Below are 25,482 nucleotides of genomic sequence, written 5' to 3' on the forward strand. Positions count from 1 at the left end.
GCATAAGTGAAACCATTTGAATTTCATAAGAGATTTTTAGCAGGTTCATCGTAAGATCCGTTTCGAATTGTAGATAAATTATTCGATTTCTGGTGAGATCTTTAACAGAAGTCTGATCTTTGAACTCCAACCTAAACAGGGTCCTAAAGCATTATCCCATTTTCGGAACCAAACGCTCAAGTTTAAACCAGAAACATGTTTACTCATTTTTAAAGTGTTTTTCATTCGTTTTAACTCAAAAAAACATTTTTTCGGTTTTTTAGATTTTGTCAAACCCCTTCGTTTAAACTCAAATTGATGGTGTACGTGGTGGTTTTCGTGTCACTTTCAAAATGCCAGGCAGGAACAACCCCAGTGTTGAAAAGTCGAACATCTGTGGCGTTTTATCGACGAAGTGAACGTTAAACATGATAAAGAGGTCCTTTTAAATTAAATTTAGGTATGATATCGTCGTTACTTGAGCTGGAAAATTTGCCAAAGTGGTAGCAAGAACACGCTCAATTGTGTAATTTAATAAAATCAAGATTTTATCAAAGTTTTAGGACCTTATTATTTAAAAAGGATTCTCATGATGCAACTGGACATAAACACGAATACTTTTGAAAAAATGAATAAATATTCACTTCTGTAGCAAATCAGTTAAATGACCCACGGGCCGTATGTTGGGCAACCCTGTTGTAGTGGGCGGGGGGAAATGAGCTTCTGGAGAAAACCTGAGAAAAAACTATTTGCAGTGTGTGTGGTTTAATGAACCCGGCCGGGGAAGCTGACTATAGTTGGTTTGATGGACCAAGCTGAATTGCCGGCGAATCACCGGAGGATTCTCGGGAAGAAACTTACCTTCTCAGCGAGTTGATGAAAATTGAGCGCAGGATCTGTGAACGAATATAAAAAAGACGGATGCGGTCAGTGGAAATTGGCAATGATATAAATGTCTAATTGTATACAATAATGAACTTGAACGTACTTGATGATATTCTTGAACGTTGTAGCATTATTTTAAAGTTTTACAGTTTGAAATTCAAATAATTCACTGTTTTTCGGAAACCGATATAAAATTCGCAGCAAATTGCACAACAAAACAATCTGAACTGTCAAATAGGTTCAGCCGTGTTCACACTCATATTGCAAAAAGTGCAATTAGGGTAGAGCTCCACTCGGGCTCACATAATGATTCCCTTTATACATAATATTTTTAGGTCGTCAATGATTTTTGTCGATTAAGTGGCTAAAACTTCTCCATACGATGCATTTTATTTGCGCATATGTTTTCGATTGGTTGATTGAAAGGTTTGGATGCTATATTTAATAACAAAACAGGAAATTAAGCGAAGCGAAATTATGTACATTATTAGTTTGCAAAGCACAATAATAGAAAAAAAACTCCATAATTAATGTAGAGCAGCCGGCCAAGTATCCATGACTAAATTGTTACTGGAGAACTCAAGCCACTAAAACATCTCACCTCAAGAGGCCAAAACGAAAACGAAATTTAATTACTATCCTGTTCCCCAAAAAGGACCACTGTCCACTGATTATCCCATTTCTGAGTTCTCATTTAATCCCATCGGTTCTTAAAACCCATTCAGCCTAGCAAATTAAATTCTAACGATGCTAATGCGTTTCAAAATTAGACTATCGAAACTATCCGGGTTACATGGTATCGCATTGGAAAAGTGTGCATTTTTACACCTAAATGATATTCCTCTGCCCCCAACATTAGGTGTCAGAACAAGTTACGCACTTAACTGACTTGTGTAGTTAAAAATAATTTTTATCACCGGAAAATGCTTTTAACCGAGTCTCCTACAATGGTTATGGCAAGCGAACTTGCAAGGGCCTATATTTATCAGTGGGATAATTACTTTAACGATTATTGATAATGCTGGACAACTCGTCTAGATCTCGTCTATTCTGATGTACCCCATTCGGATTCGGATACGATACACCTGAGAATTGCACAACAACCGGTCAAATGGACTGTAAAATGATTATTCTTTGGTGTTTGAATTTTGAACCGGTAAAGATCCGTGGAGACGCACGGTTTGCAACGGAATTCAGTTGAGACGATTAAATCCGTGGCCAAGAATCCTTCCTCTTGAAGAAATCTCGCGTTTAGTATCCTAAGGGCGTAACTGCAGTTTGGAAGAAATCGAGAAAATCGATATTGAAGTTTTCAACAAACAAGAAATTCACGTATTTTTTTGTTTTTAAGTGAATTTATCTAAAAATTTATACAAAAAATATATCACGACATTAGAGTATCCGGTGCCAAATAAAATTCACGTAAAATATGCTGGAAAATGAAATAAATTGTATTTACGCCGGTATGTCGCGTTGGAAAAAGTTACGCCACGAAGCAAAATCATTAGTTTATGATAAATTAACAATTTCTATAACACTAAACAGACTCTGAGAGTCTCTAATAACTTTTTGTTAAAATTTCAAGCCTACTGGAATAGAACCAGCTTCTCAAGTACGTACACTTTGGACATATTTACAATTATTTCTTCGATAATACCATGTTGGTGCTCAAGTATCGTTTACGGCTAAGATACAGGGAAAGTTTGTCTATTTTTAACCAGAATTTGATCGAATTATTACGAGTTATTGTACACTGGCTCCAGATTGTCCTTTTCTGTTCCTACAACATTGCCTGTGCTGGAATCCGCTGTGATGTGTTCAATCATGGTAACACAAATTTACTGAAAAATGTTTGGACTGCTTTTTTTACATCACTCACCTACAACTGCAGTATATTCCTTTACCATTTTTTTAAGGTGTAAACCATACTACATCTCCGAATGCATCGAACTTTAGCAACTGTGCCATATCGTGTGTAAAATGAAGAAATAATATGGAGCAGTAAATATTTTCTGTTAGACATTTTGTAAACACGGAATTATCGCAGTTGGCGTAACTTCAACAGATGATGATCAGAAAAGTTACGCCTGACGTATCTTTTTTCCCATTGCAGTTCTGTAGCTACGTCAAATTATGTTTTTGGAAATATGGTATTTCTAGAATGTTTTTAGTAATAATATTTGGTAGGGTTATAGTTTCGGACCTATAGAATTCAAATATTACGAAATCTCATTTCCCGCCAAAACTGCAGATATGCCCTTATGATACTGAACGCGAGAAATGGAAGATTTACTGATCGTTGCGCTTCACTGGGAAAAATTTCTGCGAAGAAAAAAATGCACGCCTTCGCATCATCCCCCAATCCCTAAAAACACCTAATGGCTAACAGTCGCTTCGAGCTTTCCTTCGTCTGGAAAATGTAGCTGAAACAGCTGAACTGAACAGCACCACGCGGATGGAAAAACTTTTCCCCTGTCTCTTGTGCGTTTCTACCAGTTGGTTCAGTTTTGCTTCCGATTCGGAATGTGGATCCACGATAAATATCGGAAGTTTTGTAATATTTTTCCTTTGGTAGAGACGCGCGAGTTTTCTGCAGCTCAGCGCTTTGGTGGATGAAGAAAAATATGAGCTTGCCGCGAGCCGGTTTCAATGGGGTGCAGTGGAAAATGCTTGAAGACAAACAGACGTAACACTGACGAATTTTCCATCGACCGCGCATCAAACGATCATTTCAAGATCCCTAAGTTACACATTTTACTGCCATAGTTTTTGTTCAAGCACAATACAATACAATAGCACTTTTTGCAAGTCTTGTCGTACCTAATCGTATTTCGGCCAATATGACCACCATGGAGCCATTACATCGTATCGTTTTATGTATCGTAACGTTTTATGTATGAATATTCTGCTAATTTTGTATGGGCTGTAATATTGTAAGGACACTCACCCACTCCCTACAGCGTTATGAAATTTGTGAACAGGGCCTTAGTCGAGTGGTTAGAGTCCTCTGCTACAAAGCAAAGCCACGCTGAAGATGTTTGGGTTCGATTCCCGGTCGGTCCAGGATCTTTTCGTTATGGTAATTTCCTTGACTTCCCTGGGCATAGAGTATAATCGTACTTTCCACACGATATACTAATGAGAAAATGGCAAATTTGACAAATAAAGCTTACAGTTAATAACTGTGGAAGTGCTCATTGAATACTAAGCTGAGAAGTAGGCCCTGTCCCAGTGAGGACGTAATGCCAAAAATAAGAAAGCCATCAGATGGTTTTGTGTGACGTAGAAGATGATTTCAAAGGAAATTGTTCAAAACGTTACGTCTGCTTCTTTATGCTTGAAGCTTCAGCAACAGCCGGTTCCAAGCATCGGTGAAACAGACTGTGTTAAGCGTTTGGTTTACGCTGTTGAGCATACCTTCAGATCAGTCTAAAATGCAAATACGTTTTTAGTGAGTAATGTTGAAAGAAATCAGAAGAAGCAACGGAAAGAGTTCGGAAAAGTCGTTTTTTGTCTGTTCCACTACCTACTTTGGTTTCCTTCGGACTGGTACCTACATTTCAATAACTTTGGGCTTGTTTTCCGCTCAAAATAGCAGAGCAATAAATTATCTCGAAATTTTATGGCTTTTTCACTTTTGGAGTTCGGACTGATTGCTGGAAGTGGTGAAAAAAAAGCGCTGAAGCATGCGGAGATAAATGTGCACACTCTTTGTTTTTTTTTCATATTTTTATTTGATTATCAGAAGTTTCTCAGATTTTTCTACTAAATATACTGGTCCTACAGATAAACAGAAGAACAGAAAAGAAAGAATATTTGATATGAGGTACAGGTAAACTAAATTCAAGATTTGGGCACATTCCTCCGTACTTCAATACTCGTTCCCTACACGGAGAAATCAGGCTACCCAAAAAATAAGTTCTTTAAACCCAAATTTAAGTAAAATGCATTTAGTTTTTACTCGCAGTCGGGTTGTTTTGCCTTTCTCGAAACAGCAATGTTGTCAAAAAAATAGAGAGAGGCGCACTGACCAAGCGTCAAATCTCCGTGGAGTAAGCCAAAGTTGGGTTCTTTTGAGTTTACCTAAATTGAAGTTGAATTGATCCATCACAGAAACTTCAAAAGTTAACGCTGAATAGAAATGTTTTTGTAGTTTTTTGTAGAAAACTACATAAGGCCTATGACGTTTGAAATCAGCTGTGGGTTCATTCACATATTTCATAACGCCGAAAATGTCCATTTTTGACACCCACCCGTTCCCTCGTAACGCTTTTTGTATGAACATTCTACATATTTTGTATGAACCGTAACATCAGGAGGACCCTTCAGCGTTATGAAATTTGTGAAAAAGCCCAGATCTTTAATCACTTAGAGCTATATGCCAGTTCAGACAAATTTGGGTTATCCCACGGATGAGCCGAGTTGAGTGAAAAGAAGTCTGGAGCTCGATTTGAAAAGGTCCTAAGTAACAAAAGTAAATAATTCGTGTTTATTTCACCATTAGGTAGCTTCTACTCAGCTTAATATGAGGGTAAAGTACCATTTTGATATATTATTTCTTCAAAAATACAAAAACTATTGACACTTTGACGTAATTAACAAAAACTAGGATCAGTCAAAATTTGTTCATTCGACCTATTGCGCATGCGGTCGAATGTAGCTAAATCCGAAAAAACGCGTATTCGACCTTTTGAATCTGGTTGAGCTACTGAGCAAACTATTTATTGAGATGAAGGCAAACGGCAGTGCTGGTGCTTATGCAGAAAACTCCAGAAATTCCCTGAAAATCTCTATTTGTGTTTACAACGGTGGGTCGTATGTGCTTCACTGACCATCAATCACAATGAGCTACAGAAAAGGTGGCGCAGTTCCGTATAATAGTGTGTGTGACAACTGCATAAAGTTGAAAATAACACCTAACACCACTTGTGGCTAACCTTCTGCAAAATTATTGTTCACTGGAGGCGGAAGAAGAGAGTCAAACCACAGTCAGTTTGCAGGAACAGAACATACGTAATTCCGATTCAAATATGGATGTTTTGTTGGAGGCGACTGAGCTGGTTAAGCCAATCCCTCTACCGCCACGAAGTTCAGGCGTTGATAGCATGAACGATTCAGGTTGGGCAGAGTTCTTAAGTTATGATGGGCTCAATTCTACTCATGTTAGAGAAAACGGTAAGATCGGGAATGCTGAGATAACCACGAACGCTGATCAAACGCAAGCAAAATATAAAATCAAGCTCAATCATCTGAAGGAAGTAGCCAAAGCAAGAAGGGCAGTTATTAAACGACTACGGTGCCAGGTAAAGCCGCATTCTACCTAATAATTATCTAATACTAAAACGCATTTCTTTACTTATAGCTAAGAGAAAAAAACCGCGACATTTCAACAATGACAAAAATCATCGCTAAAAAGAATAAGGAACTAGAAGAAAAATCTCGTGATATGGAACAGCTTCGAAAAGCATGTAGAGAAAACCAGCTCAGTTCAGAACGAACGGTCGTTGAACGCGTGAAATAGGAGTTGGGAAAGCTATTCACAAGTAATCAAATGGACTTAATCATGGGAGAAAGAAAAAAAGTAATCTGGACGGCGGAGGAGATTGGTCGAGCATTTTTGTTAAGGTAAGTCCAACACTGGAACTAATTAACGAAAGACTGTCCAAAGATCTAATACAGTCGATCCTATAACTCAATACCGACTCATGGAACCGTACTACAGTGAAACCTCCTTGACGTGATGTTCGATTGCTCGATATCGATTCACTGAACCTTACTGAAAACTGAAAATCATGATTGACGACCCCCTCAAGCAACTTTCCAAAGAGTGATACTCTTACAACTCTTGGAACAGATTGTTCCATTACTATATATTTCGATGAGTCGATTATCCATTCGATGGAGGTTTCACTATAGATACAATATATCGTCGGTACTATGATGGTCCCTAAAAACAGCTTTCATAAGGATTTCAGTTCCATGACTCGATATTTGTATGAGTCGATGGTCCCTTCAGTATCGACTCATTTGGTTTGGCTGTAAAAAAAATATCAAGGGAACATATTGATAAATTCATAAAAAAGCGGAATGGATTGTGTATAATTTTATCCTTTATATTGCTTACAGGTATCACAGCAAGCCAGCATACGAAATTTTACGATCTGAATTTGGTTATCCCCTGCCGTGTCTTCGAAGCCTACAGGAATGGGCTTCATGTATCCAGATGAGAAAGGGTGTCTTGGAGGAGGTGTTGACTATTCTGAAAATCGCTGGAACCCGTTTGTCGGAAAGAGAACGAGTCACTGTACTTGTTTACGACGAGATGTCAGTGGAAAGTACTATTGAGCTCGATAAACGAAATGATGATGTGCTAGGACCACATTCCGAAATGCAGCTTGTAATGGCAAGAGGACTGTTTGCTCAATGGAAGCAGCCAATATTTGTGGACTTTGACAGGCAAATGACAAAACCTCTTCTCGAAGATTTAGCTTCTCGTCTCCATAGCATTGGTTTTGATGTAGTCGCAACTGTGCACGACTGTGGGGGTGGTAATATGGGCGTTTGGAAAGAAGCTGGAGTAAATCATGAAACTGGACAAACATCAATGAAGCATCCAGTATCTGGGAATGACATCTTCTTTTTCCCAGATGCTCCACATCTACTGAAACTATTCAGAAACTGGCTTCTGGATCATGGTTTTTTATACAAAGGTAAGTCAAAATTCAATTGATTGACTTCTTACAAAATGTGATCTATTCACAATTTTATCAGTAGTTTGCTTATATTCGAAAAACTAATATCAGGGCTGGTAGCGACTGAGTGTAATAAAAGTAGGAAGTTTAGATACCATGTCGGTTTTGGAATTTTTTGATGTATTAACCAGGAATTCCTTTGGGGAAACCTTTCGGAATTGCTCTCAACAAGTCCTCCAGAAAATATTTAAGATTTTTTTTTCAAAAAAGTACTCATAAAAACTACTCACAAAAAAGTACTCATAAAAAGTACAATGTTCCTTGTATAGCCCCTTACTGTTCCTAGAAATAATTTCTGGCTATGCCACCGCACGATATAAAAGAAACAAAGAAAAATGATAATGTTTTAGTTCTTTTATCGAAGATTTCTTTTTTTTTCTTAGTAATACGATTATCCGGAGGATTTGATTATCCGGAGTGAAAAAAAAATCGATACCCCGGATAATCGAGTCCGACCTGTACTTGCATTATAACAGAGACTAAGTCTCTATAAAGAGACTGTATCAGCCTTGTGATATATATATATATATATATATATATATATATGTATATATATATATATATATGTATATATATATATATATATATATATATATATATATATATATATATATATATATATATATATATATATATATATATATATATATATATATATATATATATATATATATATATATATATATATATATATATATATATATATATATATATAATAAAATATCTATGTTTATTTCAACAGGAACCATGGTTACAAAAAAGTTTCTGGAGCTGCTCGTAGAAAAAGGTTCAACTCTCTCACATCCGCTTACAAATTCTAATAGCGATTACAAACAAACAGAGCTCAACTCACTTTTCAAACTTTCGCTGAAACACATTACGGTGCAAGGCTCTGAACGGCAAAATGTGAGAATGGCAGCACAACTACTCAGTCATACGACAGCCGTCAATCTAAAGCGCCATTTCGGAGAATACCACGAAGCAACATTACTGGCAGAAATCATCGAAAACATCAACGCATGGTTTGACGTGATGAATTCATACGATTTGAATCAATCAATTCCATCGAAGAAGTGCTATGGTTTGCATTTAGAATTGCAAAATAAAATTCTCAACTCCATGCAGACGATGGTGCAGGACCTTCGAGTGCTAACCAAGCATTGCCTACCAGCTGCACCGGGCATAAAGGTGTAGTATATTTTATCTTACATATTTTATTATTCTACTGATCTTACTAAAATGAACTAATTTAATTATCTTTCTATTTGTTTCAGTTGTTCCAAAAAGCCATTCTCGTCTCCATCACATCTACCAAGAAACTATTATGTGCTGTAACTGCCAATCCTGAATACAACGTATCATTCATTATGACCTATAAAACGAACCAGGACTGCATCGAGAATGAATTCGCATTGATTCGGCTCAATGGAAGAACACACGATCATCCTAGTCCGCTCCAAGCCCTTGATCGACTCAAGTTGATAACTTTGGGGAAGGGCCTGACTCATCAACTAAAAAAAAATCAAAATACCCAACAAGTACTTGTAGAAGAGGATCATTTGATCACAAAAGTATTCCGTAAAGCAAACGTTATTTCGAACACGAAAAAGGATTCAAATAAGGCCGATGATCCTACTGATGACAGCGAAGATGAGGAGGTCCAACCCTGGATGTATCAAAAAAAGACCAGAGAACTTGAAGAAGCCGATGGTTTAGAGTACGTGATGGGCTATATGGCTCGACCCCATCTAAAGGATCAGCTCGGATTGGGCTGTTATACGCATCAGATTGAGGATACAGAGGAAGCGGGGATCAACAAAGAAAATTATGTCCATGACCTGTCTCATGGTGGCTTAGTTCAGCCGTCAGAGAAGTGGTTAGAAGTTGGAGACCGATTAGAATCATGCTTTAACTGGATGCATAATACAGGAGCGCAATCGGAAGATGTAGGTTTCCGAAGGAAGAATAACGTGATGAGCAGGACTATGAAGACCCTTAAGAAAAAGTTTCCACATCTACCAGATTCTGTTTTGAAGAGTTATGCGCGAAAACGAATTGCTATCAGGATCCGACACATGCAAAAACAAATAAAAGAGAAAAAAATCCAAAAATTCAAAAATTCTAAGAAGAACAAGGTAAAATCCAATCTAACGCTTACAGACAATGAACGTAAGAGTGCAGTTGTGAGAAAAAATGAAAAGAAATTGAAACACTTTCGAGGTTGATGTAAGAATCCATTAAATAAACTGATAAAGCCACTCAGCATTTTATTAAGAAAAAGAAAGAAAGAACCCTAAAAAATCAACAATTTTCTAATGAAACTCAGCAATTTGCAAAAAATATTAACTTGGCAAATTTCAGTAAAATATTGATGATTTCAGCTACATGTTACATACATTCATTCTAACTGGAACTGAATTTAATTGGGTCCTAAAATGTTTAATGAATTCTCGTTTTTATTCAATAATACGAAAGAGCATGTTCTTGCAACTACTTTAGCAAGTTTTCCCGCTCAAATAACGGCTATATCATTTTTTAACTTCAATTTTAAAAATGGTTCCAAATATCAACCTTGACACTTGTGATCTTGTTTGACATTCACTTTTTGGACAAGAATGCCACAGGGCATATAGTTTTAACACTGGGGTTGTTCCTATCTGACATTTTGGAAGGGACACGGAAAACAAAATATACTTAAAATTCGAGTTTAAACCAAGGGGTGTGACAAAATCTCAAAAATCATAAAAAAAATGTTTTTTGTACTTAAACCAATGAAAATCATTTAAAAATTGAGTAAACATGTGTTTCTGCCCTAAACTTAAGCGTTTGGTAATAAAATTGAGACAGGGCTTTAGGACCCTATTCCCCACTGCTAAACTTCATACTTCAAACATATGGGACAGTTAGCCTTTATGGGCAGCAAGAACTCTGAATATTGAATCCATTCAAATTCATAAACTGAACCGGAATTATGATTATTTTGAATATTTTTATGTTTACTGTATAGACATAGTCCAACAATAAATACAATAATCAAAAATCATTTAGTTTGAATCAAATTTCATGGTATTCATCACAAATTTTTATTTTAAATTCAATTTATTTCAAATATCCCATATCTACTCGTGCTGGCAATCAAATAGTGACGTCACCACTTTTTTGGTTACCAATACATATGCAAATCATGGTCTTCTCTACCTGTATTGTAGCTCATTGCATCAATCAGTCTGTACTTTGACGTATGGACATTTTCAGACGTCAAACATCTGAACGTGCCCGTTCGATGTGCAGCGGTGACTGGCGTTAGGTCGTATCGATTAGGTCGAATGAACCACAAACAATCTCAGATAGACGGAAAACTTGTTTATACTCGTAAATAAAAATAATTGAGTGTATTCTTATGCTTTTGTTCAAATGTTTACTGGGAGGGATTTCGGTTTTGAGTATTAATACGTATATTGTGTGCTTGAAATAGGAATTGAATTTCGTTTGAGAAACTTCATAGAGAGTTATCTCAGAACGTCAAAAATATCACATTCGACCTTTTCAAATCGAACTCCAGAAGTTAAAGTTATTTTGATTTTGGTTCCGTATATAGTTTTTCTTATATCCAGCTTTCAAGGTGAAGATGCATCGAAACCAAATCTCAAATTTTCAGGAGTACCAATCTAGAGAAGCTCACATCCGTTCGCGCTAAAAATTTAATCGATTGGTCAACACCTGAGAGAGACTCGCGAAATATCAACGTCATATGCAGCCCAGTTTCCCCTCTCACGAAACGTCAAATGCAGCCCACCGTTTTTATGGCTGGAAAAGTGAAAAGTATTGTGTTCAAAGTAAATTGTTATTGAAAATCTCAGTCAGCGGAGCAGTTTTTTCCAAAGTTGCTGATAAATCTAAGCACAAGATTAATTATTTCTAATGTATGCTACGTTTGCTGGCATGAACTTTTACTCAAACGGCTATTTATGATTGCAAACTCAATCTTTTTTGCTGAGAGGTTCATGTGAGGATTTGAACGGCTAGCGCATAATTGGTATAAACACAAAGTGGAATGAGAAAAAACTCAGCAATCACAGAAAAAGAAGACCGTCTTCGCGAGTCTCGTCTCAGGTCAACACTAACGAGTGAACAGTGTGTTAACCAGCACAAAAGGTTGTCTGGTTCTCTAGTTTTGTGCTCTTAAAAATTAGAGGTTTAGCTTCGAAGCATCTCCACCTTAATGAGCGCTAATCTGCCCCTCTACGCCTACTTGCCCCATGTTCTACGATTAACTTATGGATCGCGGAACAAAGATGTGTAGGCTGCCGTAAACTGGCTTGCTTTCTGGTGGAGATTTGACGTTTATTTTATATTAAAAAAAAAACAATCCATACGGCAAATCGACTGATCCGAACCTTTCTGCGGTAGGCATTAGTGGTCGTAAAATGCTGGATACCCAGCTGCAGTATATATATTGTGCACCCGAGTAATCGCTGCAATATCGCTCAACTATCGCGGCGTTGGACTGGCTTGCGCTTTGCAGTTTAGTGCTCCAGCGACGCATTGAAGTAGCCTGTGTCACTCGAACACTAACATGAAAAGGTCGCCAGAGTGAAATAGTTGAACGAAATTTGTGTTCGGTCTTTATTTTGCCTGCACTGACAATAAGGCTATCCATGAGGACTTTCCGCGATAGGACTGACAGCTAAAAGTGTGCATGCAACCGAAGCGAAGGGGTAAACAAAACATGCGAGTGTTATCAGAGCTTTACTTTTTCTTTTGTAATCGAACGGTCATTCCAATCGCGAAACGTCAAAAACTCACGGTAAACAAATAAACAGCTGTCTCATGGATTGTCTTATACTATAAAATATAATATAATTTAGACGCAAGTTTGTCAGCATATTTTCACCTCAGATTGCATCGCTACCAAATGGTTTGAAGTGATAAAAATGCTGACAAACTCGCTTCTTGTCATCTTTATTTACAGAAGAGAGGATCGACGAAGAGAAATCGAGCATGCGACTCACTCCCTTATTTTAGCACACGCTTGAATATACAAGCTTATATCATACAGCACCGTGTACATTAACCAAAGCGAGCGACCCGAGCGCCACGAAGATCACATAAATCAAGCGTGTGCTAAAATAAGGGCGTAAGTCGCAGGATCGATTACTCTTCATCGAACCTCTCTTCTATGAATAACGGTGACAAGATGCAAATTTGTCCCCATTTTTTCACTTTGGGACGCAAGATTGCATCGCTGCCAAGTGGTCTGAAGTAAAAAAATGCGAATTAACTTGCATCTTGTCACCTTTATTCACAGAAGAGAGGATCGATGAAGAGAAATCGATCCTGAGACTTACAGGTTTTTCCAAAATAGAGGATTAAAAATCTGCAAAATCCAAATTAATCTGTAAGGTTGCCAACGCTGATCGCATATCATTATTTGATTAATAAATTGCACATCGAAGACTGTCAGAGTTCAAACAGGATTAGCGTTCTTATTGAGGGTGGTGGGTTTCAATCCCTGTGTGGCCAAAAATCAAAATCATAGGAAAATATTGAAATCTCGCGTTCAGTGTCATAAGGGCGTAACTGCAGTGATCGATTTCTCATCATCGATTTTCTCTTTAGCTATTTACTTGGCCGGGAGGATGTTTTCGGCCAATACAGTTGGTTCAATAGAAAGCGATCATCGTCCATCATCACACGAAAATTGGTTGAGTAATAATCCAAAAAAAAGTCGATGAAGAGAAATCGATCACTGTAGATACGCCTGTATGATACTAAGCGCGAGAAATACTTCTAATGATAGTTTCATCATTCGACAATTTAAATTAAGTTACAGTATATTTGAGATATCTTATTCCCAAACACCCTGTCCTGTGTCCGTTATGCCTAAATCTTCCAACCCCTTTGTTATTTCGATCAAATCCGCATTTACTTCGTATACGTTCCTACCACATTGGAACCAGTAGTCATTGTGCCAGGCAGTTCCCAACCGCCCAACTGTGCACGCGTTTGCAGTTTTTTGTTCGCTGCTCTGCTACTGATTTTTCACGATAACAACACGAATAACGAACAACGGCAGCTCCAATTCGGCTTGATAACAGCAACAGCAAGTCCCCCGCACCACCAACCGGAGAGACAAAAGAACGTAACAACAAAAACCAGCTCCAAGAGCAACGATATAACGATATAGCGTGTGGTTGGCATAGTCGAAGGGTTACCAGACGTACTCTTTCTAGAGTACATGTAGTACATGTATTATTTTTGTCTTAAAAATTGTGTACATACTATTCTTTTTTGATAAATGCCATTGAACTTGCTTTGCGAATTAATATATGAGCGATGTTTTGTATTAAAGCCACCAATGCCAAACATTTTAGACTTATTGCTAGTCAATTTCCGCAAGTCAGTTTGAAGAAAATTGACTTGCTTCTCAGTGCATTGAAAAGGCAAATAGTGAGATATGAAAGTATATTCACCAAGCTGTGTTTCAACAGCAACACCCAAGGATTCAAAAACATTGGTTTAAAATGACGAAAAAAGTTGATGTTTCATACGCCTATGAATGATGATAGCAACTCCACCATATGCTTTAAACAGTCGATCATTACGATAAACAAAAAAGTTTGGATCTCTTTTGAGATTTGATCCAGGTTTCAAATAAGTTTCAGTAATAACTGCTATATGTATGTTATTAGCTGCAAGAAAATTAATCAGCTTGTCTTCTTTACCAATCAAAGAATGAGGAAATGGAACCAATATTCAAAAATATTTGAATCCATTCGAGAAATGTTATCCAATAACAATTTTATTAGCAAATTTTACTTCAACTTGGACAGCTTCAACCATAGTGGCGGTTGTGAACATTGCGTCTATCATTTTATTCAATTGTTCAGTTAAAAAATCAAAATCAGAGGGAGACATGTAACTAAAAAAAAACTAGAGAAGATACATATTTTGTTGGGATTTTTAGTTGATGAAAAGACTGAATAGAAGTTACCAGCGGTGACATAAGCATGCTAGTCGTAGGAAGAAAATTTGAAGAACTGAAATTACCTGCGACTAAATTGGCATAGGAATCTGATTATTTGATAATTGACTCAGTGTTGTTTTATGTATTCTATTATAAAGTTGTATAAAAATTTACTCTTTTTGATTCGACCAAAGATGGTAACCCTAACTGGAAGCCGTGTCTAACCATTGGAAAAGGCTTATGGGAGTGGGAACGCACCACCGAACCAATTCTAAATCCAGTTTAGTGGGTGGCTCTGCGCCAATGGGTGGAAGTCCAGAAAAGTACATTCCAAGCGCAGCGATGGCTTTCACTTTCACTCGGATATGGCATCCGGTGTAGATATGGTATGGTGTGGTGCCTCCCTATGTATATCCTTCTAAACCGAGTGCTGCTGCTGTGTGGGTTGGCCACCACCACCCGCTTTGCCATGTAGTCCGCAGCGGATGACATTCGAGTGCTTTTCGCATCCCACCCGGCCGGCGCGGTGGGATGAGGAGCTGGCTCGTTATGTAAAAGCTGGTCCTTCGCTGGTAGAGCAGCCAAACAAACGATGGGATGGACGACGGTGGGTGGAAGGAGCAAAAACGTGTGCCGTGTTTTTAGTTCAAGAGCAACGCATACACCCTCCCGCTCGCCAGAGGAGCGACACGCGGTATCCTGGGGAACTCAAGCGCACCACTTTTGTGGGTGGCGATTGGGTTGCTGCTTTCATTCACTTTGTCCTATGTATAGCTCGGGAGTCTCCGGCACTCTCGCACACAAACGCAAACGCTCGGGATCGGAGTCAGACCGGCAATCCGATAACGCAAACTATGGGCGTAGCCAGAGGAGGGCAAGAGGTGTCGTTTACCCTCGCTCCCTTTCTGGCCAACACAAAAATTAAAACTACCATGAACTCCTTCTACAATTCTAACAAAATGTTTCCAAAAATTCCATAAGAAATTTATCGAATGACTCCATTTAAATTCTAGAAATTTTTGGATAACTTGGATAAGGAACAAATGTGCTGAAGACATTAAAATAGTTCAACGCATATTTTTTCTGCTATATCACTTTTTACCCTGGTGCATTTTTTTTATTCAAAATTCTGTTATCTGTAACATTTGAATCAATGGATTACCTGCTTTGCTCTTGTCCACAGTTGATCAGCAGAAGTTTTCTCGTTTCATTTTGTATGGGGAAAGGCATCTTATTTCAAATTTCTCGTAAATGAAAGCCCTAATCGAAAAAATATTTGGTAGGCTTGATAGTCATTATCATTACGTACAACCGGCACCAAATATTTATTTGAAAACAGTTCCCAATTTTGAGAAATAATTCGTTAGATGAATTTCGCCATACAAATATTCTTCGCGTTACATTTTAGCGATTTTTCGTGCATAGACACTAACGCATGTGCGTTACTATGTGGTGAGTAGCGAATCAAGCCATACATGTTTCCCATTGTTTTCACACAACTATTTCAATAGTTATAAATAATTGTGGTAATTGGTAGTTCTGCACAGAAAAATGAAAACGAATCGGTTGAGAAGCGGTCGATATATGGCCAGCTGAAGTTGAGTGGGAAAACAGCTTTGGTGCATTGAATATGTCCGGTACAGTTGATGGCACAAATCTCCCAACTGGTGGAGAACGTGCCTTTGGAGCCGGCCTTCTGATACACTTTGAACAAATCTCAATCGAAATCATAGTCGCGAGAGCTAAAATTACTGTGTTTGGCCAATGGACTTATCCACGGTCTTCTTTTATCCTAGACTTTCTTTTTCTTTTCTGCTCTAAATGCGGGCAATGTTTACATTAAATGACACCCGGACCAACATCCGGACAACGAATGTTCACCGGATGAACATGAAGTCGATGAATGCACAACGAAATCGTTCATTTTTTGTAAACACGGCCCGTAGTAGAAGGCTTTCTTCCCGATGTAAGAAGCAGCGTGACGTCATTGTAAACTAGTTCATGGGCCACAAGGTGGCAATAGTAAGTAAACGTGAAACGCGAACAAAAACGATGAGTGGTGGATTGATCAAGGTATTTAAAAGGGAGGTAGTTCCATGTGTCAAGTAGAATATGACAGCTGGCAGGTTTGTTATTCTCGATAAGGTAAGCAAGCCATGAAATACTAGGAAAGTTTTTCCCCTCAAATAATTTTGTATCCGAAAACGTAAGATTTGTTTGCACATTCTGTATACGCTCACCATCATGATTTCATTTACAAATTACAACAAAACTGCGAATTAAAGTGGATTTTCTGTTGTCGTACGGTTTGCCATCATCAAAGCCATCAGACAGATGTTGTATAGGAAAAGCGGTATTTTTTTTCAACAGTGTTGTACACAATACAATAGCGAGACAATTGCTTAGATTGATGTTCCTCTCTCCAAGATACCTTGGAATTGACCACTTACTACCATCAGTTATTGCTCAATTAGTGTTGAATCCAACCTAATAAATTAAAAAAAAACAACAAACACGGGTAGAAATGAAAATCAAAACACAAATGACTCATAATATAATGATTTCAGTATGTTTTCATCTTATGAAAATACACCATGATATGAACTCATGATATCATGCATTAGAATGCCGTAACGCACCACGGGCGTTACGTTTTTGTTACTGATTGCTCGGAATCATGAATCAAATGTCTTAAATTGTGACCATCTGATTGTGATCTACAAAAACAATGCTAGGGCCAGATTCAAATCAAAAACCTTCCGATTGAAGGCCACGTACGCTACCACACAACCACTTCATTATGTTGAACTATGGGTGATCGTGTTGTTTTCTGCATGATACGCTTATGGAGAATCATGGTTATGACTCCAGGAACCTCTTGATTTTATGACATAACCAATTTTTGAATTTCATGGCTTGTAAATCATGATTTGTGAATCAGATTGTTTCCAGTTTAGAAAATATGTAATTTCAAAATATAATCGTATCTTTTCAATTAGGAGCTTCGGTGAGTAAACTATTTTGTGTGAAATTTACAATTACTATTGCCTAAGAATGTCAAGCTCAATGCTGTTACTGACAGAAATCTACTTTGTTTGAAAGAGATCCACAATTGTAGCAAATAATCAGTTCCTGGTTCGCATTATGGATCACTAAGTGAAAGTGCTGATATTCAGTGTTTAGAATCAAGAATCTTAGTAAAGAACCAATCTTTATGTCATAATATTTAAATTTTATCATCTGTGATCTGATCTTGGGAATGCTGATAACAGAAAACAACGATACTTTGATAGTTTTGAACGTTTGTGTTAAACATCATAATTTTGGGGTTGAATCTTATGTTTAACATTGCAAATGATATATTCAACTGCAAATAGTATATGTAACTTAGCAAAAATATGTCTTACGTCAATGTGTATGTTTTGAGAGTGTTATTTGGTATTGAACGCCAGAGTGATCCATAACCGTATGTGATCCGGAACTGTGTGGGCATGGTTAATATTTAAGGAGACCGTTAAAGAGGTGTTCGATGCACAGTGACAAAAGTGGCTTCTGTTTATATGTGGTCAAATGTTTTCGTTTTTTTATACTAACTAAGAAATACTAAAGGAATTTCATGTAAGAAGTCCTATAACTGTTCATGTACGAATTTCTTAAAAAAGTTTTCGACGATTACGTCAGAATTTTTGGAGGGGTCTCATTTTAGATTTTTTTAAAGTTCTTCTAAGAAATTCTTAAGAAGTTTTACAATATATTATTATAGAGATTTGAGAAAATTTTTAATGCTTTTTCGTCTTTTGGAAATTGATTCAGTAATTTGTTCAGACCTTCTTTCTGTGGTATCTTCCCGAGAGTTCTGCCTTGATCCCTCCAGGAATTATGTCAACATTTTTCTATGATTTGCTGCAGAATCGTCTTCAAAAGTTAGTCTAACAATTTAGTATTGGCATTAAGCAATTCGCACAAGTTCATAGGTGGCACAGTTTTACTCTGTCGTATGAGTATGGCTTCCTTCCCGTCCGTAACCAATGTTAAAGATTTTTGATCGACCCCTGACTCTTGGACAAGATTGTCGCATCATCCAACAGTCGTGAGCTGTTCTGGCCACGTCCCAGCGAAAGCTGAGGAGTTGGAAGGGATGGTTGTATGTCTGCCGAAAAGAGTTGCAGTCTACTCTACATCCTCTTGTAGACATCACGTAATTGGATGTTGTAAGTGGGAGGATAATATAGTTCTAAAGTTTTTGATAAAATCTTGTTTTTGCTAAAACTTTAACAAATTTCCCTGTTCAAGTAAGGGCTAAATATTCAAATTTTAATTTCAAAACCGTGGCTGAATTTGAACCTTGACACTTTTGATCATGTTTGACGTTAACTAAGTCGACAAAAACGTCTCAGGATTCCACGTTTTAACACTGGGGTTGTTCCTATCTGACATTACGGAAGGGACACGGAAAACAAAATACACTCAAAATTTAAGTTTAAATCTAGGAGTGTGACAAAACCTCAAAAACAGGAATAATTCGTTTTTTGGACTTAAACCAATAAAAAACATTTCAAAACTGAGTAAACATATGCTCTTGTCCCAAGTTTAAGCGTTCGGTACATATATTGTCATATATGAGGGGGTTATAAGCAAAGGGGTGTAAGTGACGAAAACCTAGTTTTGAGAAAATTGACTTTGAAGTTTTTACAGCAATTTTTCATTCCATACACATTGTAAGGGAGCCACAAAAATAAGTTAATATTGTACGAATTACATTATTTTTTGTGTTAGACGGAATAATCACCCAAAATACCGTTGGAAAGCTTGGAATCTATAGAATTTTATGGTATATTTTACCTAAAAATAACCGAAATGTCACTTACACCCCTTTGCGTTTGGGCCCCTTATATAATTGCCCCGTTTTGCCTAATTTCAGGTTTTTTTATGGAAGGGACAGGGCTGGAATTAAACATATAAACTTTAGCACCACAAATGCGGTAACATTTAAACCTCTGACCGCTTCACAAAAAATTAATCCAGCGATTTCAAGTGGAATTGATGTAATATTTTTTGAAAATCCCACAAATAATTCAACCAGAAGTCACGCAAAAGATACATTACTTCAAAAATTCTGGGGCAATTCTAAAGAAATTCCTGAAGAAACTCCTTCTAAAATTTTCTAAGAATTTTTGAGAAAATTCTCTATAAATTTTTGAAAGTAATTTATCAAAGGACTCTCACGAAGAGGAGCTTCTGAGCAAGTTACTGGTAGTATTTTAGAGGAGTATCTATTCTTATTAATAGTGCTATTGTTGGATGAATATTTGGAACAAAATTAAGTGATCTGAAAGAAAAAAAAATATGAACTCTGAAAGAATCGAAGAAGAAACCCTTAAATGAACTCTCAACGATGTTTCCAGAGGTATATTTAGACTGACGTTCGGTCCTAGAATACATTCCCTAAATAATCTACTGAGAAATTCCTCAGAAAAGGGATCTGATAAGGAGTTCATGAAGTAAAATATATATCCTCAGCATATTTTACTTCATAAACTCCTCATCAGATCCCTTTTCTGAGGAATTAGACATGGATTAAGTTAATTTGAAAACAGGTGATATCCCTGAAATAAATCCTAGAGGAATTTCGGGTGAGATGCCTGAAGAAATTGCAATGCTTTGTGCAGTCTTGACAAATTCCAAAAGAAGTTGATAAAGCTGTCTATATAGAAAATGTTCCTTAAATTCCTGAAAAAAAATCATTAATTCATTCCATCAACACCTTCGTTGCGATACTTAGAGGATTTTGTAGAAGGAATAGATTCAAGTTCCTGGAGAAATAGCAGAAATTCCTAGATAATTCTTCATTGAAACCTCTTGAGGTTTTTCGTCACAAAACCACCTCACCCCTTCCCTAATGGAAATCCTGACTACGTTCATGTCGCAGACTTGAAGTTTGTTTTCCTACAGCTGCTTTTCGACGGTGTCCGGATAACCACCACCTAACAGAACCCCACCAATGTCGTGCGAAGCGAAGCGAGGCGTTTGCACCGGTGTTGGTTTCCCACGCACCAAAACTTCGTCGACTGGCTGAGGGCAAGGACGAACTCACCAATACCGATCCACATTGCGGAACTGCCATTTTTCCCCGGCAGAACCCTCCGCTCTGTCAACTTGCTACTCCTCACATGTATATCGGAGGATTTTCCCACCGCCTGACTGGGAAAGTGAAAGTGATGCAGCACAAAGCATTCCTCGGAATCCGCTGCGTCCTTGTCAACCTTCTTGTCGCGCTTCCTCTGCAGCCTTCTGCTGCACACACGCATCACCCATCCGTTCGCGTCATTTTTTTTACTTTTTCGTCTTTTTGTTCCTCTAGGATTTTTCTCTTGCGAGTGTGGCCAAATATTTTTCGTTGCCAAAGTGTTTTTTTTTCATAAATCTTTGAGCTGTTTAGTGAAATTCCTATAAGTAAATGAAAACCGAATTTAGCACTGTACCATTGAATTCCACTAGAGTTTCATATCCTTTGACAGATACGCGTATTTTGACTTTTATTTGAATCTAGTATATGAAACTGAAAACGGTCTTACAATGAGGTCGAGATGCGCGTATCTGTCAAAGGAAACAAACTCTAGTGGAATTGAAAGGTATAGTATTAAATTCAGTTTTCATTTTCCTAAACTTTAATATTTAGATCAAAAAGTATTATCTACAGAAAACCTTTGCAGTTTTCGTCCTTTCAAAGTAAATTGTGAACTAGAGCTAAATTTGAAATAATTATCTTTTGAATCTAGAGCAGAGTTACAGTTACTCGATATTTTGTATCTCGAGTTAGATTAGAAAACCATAGAAATATTTGGCTTTTATGGCTACATCAATGGTCCTTGGATTGCATTTGCACTGGTTTTGTGCTCTATAATTCGATATCTCCCTAAATCGATAGTCCCTTCAATATATAGTTATGGAGATTTGTAAGTAAAGTATTTTTTTATCTTTATTAATGAGATTTTTAGCCCTAGGCTAGTTCATCTCGGGACCTACGGCTTTACTTTCCTTCCGAAGAAAGTCGTCACTACAACTTTTTTGCCAGTGACTATCTCGAGGATGGGATTCGATCCCAGCTCCTCGGCGTGAGAGGCGTGTGTTCTAACCACTACACCAGGTCCGTCCCCTTATGTAAATAAAGTATTTAACTTTAAGGAAATAGACTGAAATTTGAATTTTTCGTTAACTGCTTTATCATAAAAAAAACTTGTTAATCTCAAAATGCTGTGACAAAGACATCTATAGACAAAAACGAAAAAAAAAATCGTTGTAATTCATAGATAAATGGCATCACTGATCCTTCCCAGCTGGTATTCCAGCGACAGCATGCGTTTGTGAATACCTAATAATGAGCATGTCGCGCGCGACGTCGTCGAAGGTTGGACTCTGGACGGGGACGCAAAGGACCAAGAAAGAAAAAATAAACATAAGAAGATGTTCCGCGGTAGAAAGTATAAGAAGAAATAAAAAAAAAACAAGAAAAACCCTCACCTGCTGATGTCTGACTGGCGGGCGCGCGGGTCGAGTCTCTCTCGGTTCGATGGAAAAACAAATGGCATCTACCTACGTGCCTGCGTCCCATTGATGAGTTGTTTCCGCGAAAATATCGTAAATATGTTTTCTTTTTTTTCTTGTAAGGGGGATTGACGTGGACCGATTTTCGCGAACATTTGTTTATTGAGCAGACTAAGCTGTCTCAAAATTTATTCGGTAATCAATAAATTTGAAGTGTTGTGGCTGGTGATTGGAGTATGATTGGGCTATTAATTATGATTTGGTGCATTTTGTTGATGAGAGAACGTTTTTCTGAGAACTATTGTTCAATTTATTTTGTCACAATGAGAGGGGTTTCAATAAATTGGTTAGAAGAAGTTAAGTATCTAGGGCTCATGCTAGAAAAGAATTCAACTTTCAAAAATCACATTGAGGGCATTCAAGCCAAATGTAACAAATATGTAAAATGTCTCTATCTCCTAATTAATAGAAAATCAAAACATTGTCTTAAGAACAAGCTTTTGATATTCAAACAAATTTTCAGGCTAGCCATGTTGTATGCTGTACCAATATGGACTAGCTGTTGTATTACCAGGAAGAAAGCTTTACAGAGAATTCAAAATAAAATTTTGAAAATGATTCTGAAGCTTCTTCCCTGGTATAGTACCAATGAGTTACATAGAATATCCAATGTTGAAACATTGGAACAAATGTCAAATAAAATAATTATTAATTTCAGGCAAAAATCCTTACAATCTTCTATTGCCACGATTAATGCGTTATATATTTAGGTTAAGTTAGGTTAAGTAAATTGAAAACGTGTTTTTTTCTCTTATAAGCAGGGGCCCAGATAGCCGTAGCGGTAAACGCGCAGATATTCAGCAAGACCATGCTGAGGGTCGTGGGTTCGAATCCCACCGGTCGAGGATCTTTTCGGGTTGGAAATTTTCTCGACTTCCCAGGGCATAAATTATCTTCGTACCTGCCACACGATATACGCATGCAAAAATGGTCATTGGCATAGTAAGCTCTCAGTTAAAAACTGTGGAAGTGCTCATAAGAACACTAAGCTGAGAAGCAGGCTCTGTCCCAGTGGGGACGTAACGCCAGAAAGAAGAAGAAGCAGGTGAAATCAACTCACCTGTTAAAAATCTGAACTGCCACGGCAAATGAAATGTAATGTTACAAAATGAAAATAAAATCTTCAATTTGTTTTACCAAATTATGATGATAGTGTTGTCGAATAACACAGAACACCTAATTATAAGAAACGAATTTAATGTTTGGAATAATACTAATAAAGAATTATAAAAAAGTTTATTTCTTTAATCTTCATTTCATTGTGGACACATTTTCGTCAGTAATAATTATATGGAATTAGGTTGATGAGTATGAAAGGAGCAGAATAACAACCTTAAAAAAAAACAAGTTTTTACATAACCTTGTCAATTCCTTAGTTACTCTGAACATCCATGAAAAATCTAATTGGAAATTTAAGGAAGTCATTGGTATAGTTAATAACAATTTTAGGCACTCACTTTTCATCGACTTTCTGCCGGGTGATTCAAATCACCCAAAAGTATCGCTGGAAAGCTTCAGGATTGCTGGAAACCGATTCTGAAGATGTCGAAAGATTTCATCATGAAGAAAACTTATCTCAACAGTTCTTAAGATGAAGAATGATCTCAACTTCTAAGATTATGAAAAGAATAAAAGTACAACGGTTTCTACTTAAAGCGATTGCTATGCATTTAAATGGAATTTAGATAGTGGAAAATAGCAAAAAAAAAAACAAGGACAGAAAATGCACACTCCGAAAAAATCATGTGATTTTACGTCTTTTGGATGCACATTAAAAAAGCGAGCCGAATGACGTGAATTTATGTCACTTTGCAAATACCATAGCGTCTGATTCGGGAAATGCCGATCATAGTGACATCGTTTTCGTGTCTATCAACATGTAAAATTACATTTTTTGTTCAATACATCTACAACGACACATTTTTGTGTCGTTTTATTATTTACATCATGTGCCATTCAGTCATACTATGAATTACGTCCACAGTAATTTCCATTATTTTTAAGAGTGTGGGAAAAGAGATAAAACAGCGTAGGTATAAATCAATATTTGTAAGAAATTTTGCATTACAAAAAATCTTTCACGATGAAGAATAGAAGGACTGTTCAATACAATTTTGAAAAATATTGAAGCTTAATAACAGATATATTTTCACAGAATTTGGAGATCATTTTTTAATAGGATTGCATGGTAGCTTATCATATAAAATCATCTCATTTTCTCTATCCTTAAACCTCCGCCGTACGGAAAATTCCATCGGAAAATTCACTCACAATGCAGCAAATCTCACCCAACTGAACGCATTCCCAATAATCGTAAAGGGCCCATCATCTATTGCTCGCTCGCTTTTCCCCCAGAAGCCTAGTTTTTCCGACGCATACCATTTCGGCTACCAACCAACACCATCGCAGGGAGCAGCAACCCAGAGCGCAGCACAGTTTCGCAACTGCAAGCACATTTCCATTGCGTTTTTCCCAACCTCCTCCCATCATTCCGGGGGCAATTGCGCTCGATTGCTGCTGCCTGCGCAGAAGCAGAAACTGCATACCTACCTATATGCGTGCACACGCGAGAACCAGTTTTAGTGAACCTCTTTCCTGGGAACACTACCACCAAATATGCTATGCGACCTGAGGACGTAACGTCATTCACACCCGGGGCGAGGAGTGCGGAAGGATTCGTGGTACCGTAAATTCGAGTGAAATTGATGTAGATTTCGCCATTCGAAATATTTGTACAGAATATCTCGATTCAACAATTAATGAAATCTTCGTAAAATACACGTTCCGCAACTCGTAGATAACACTGTGGAACTTTTTTTTGCCTCAAGCACCAAAATATCGTTATTTACTTAATTTAGGGTTGCTGAATCCATCGCCGTTTTTAGAAATACCATAGCACATCTAGTATTTGCGATATTAGCTGCTGAAGATGCGGAATTTGATGATTTAAGACAACTTGCATGCAAGTTTACCAGCTTGTTTGATAATTGATTTGATAACATAATTCAAACTTCATTTGCTAAACAATACTTATCAATAAAGTTCGTAATAATTTTGAAGCCCACAAGTTGTTTTTTCGGTAATTTCGAAAAGTATTGAATTTTGCCATATAAAAAAAACGAAAAATTATGTATGGAGACTTCAAACAAGCTGAAAAAAAATTTGATCATGAAATTTAAACCAAATTACCACTTAAATGAAAGTTGAACTCATATTTTGCATGTTTGGTGTATTAGATCATTGAAAAGTATGATAAATCATACCTTAAATTTTATGTAAACATCAATGAAATCA

The 25,482-nt window shown here is 37.2% G+C and overlaps 1 protein-coding gene across 7 annotated transcripts in view; it reads right to left on the reverse strand.

Moving 5' to 3' along the window:
* The window catches only part of LOC5578717 (zinc finger protein chinmo), a 268,018-nt gene that overhangs the window by 135,508 nt on the left and 107,028 nt on the right, over positions 1-25,482 (reverse strand). For 6 of the 7 annotated variants that reach the window (XM_021845744.1, XM_021845742.1, XM_021845739.1 and 3 more), the window contains one exon: positions 841-875. The gene's annotated coding sequence lies outside the window, so the exon portion shown is untranslated. Of the gene's footprint in view, positions 1-840; positions 876-967; positions 1,086-25,482 lie in introns of those variants that run through there. The other variant, XM_021845740.1, reaches the window with a different exon arrangement.

The sequence above is a fragment of the Aedes aegypti genome, chromosome 2 (genome assembly GCF_002204515.2).
Source record: "Aedes aegypti strain LVP_AGWG chromosome 2, AaegL5.0 Primary Assembly, whole genome shotgun sequence".
Classification (NCBI taxonomy): Eukaryota; Metazoa; Arthropoda; class Insecta; order Diptera; family Culicidae; genus Aedes; species Aedes aegypti.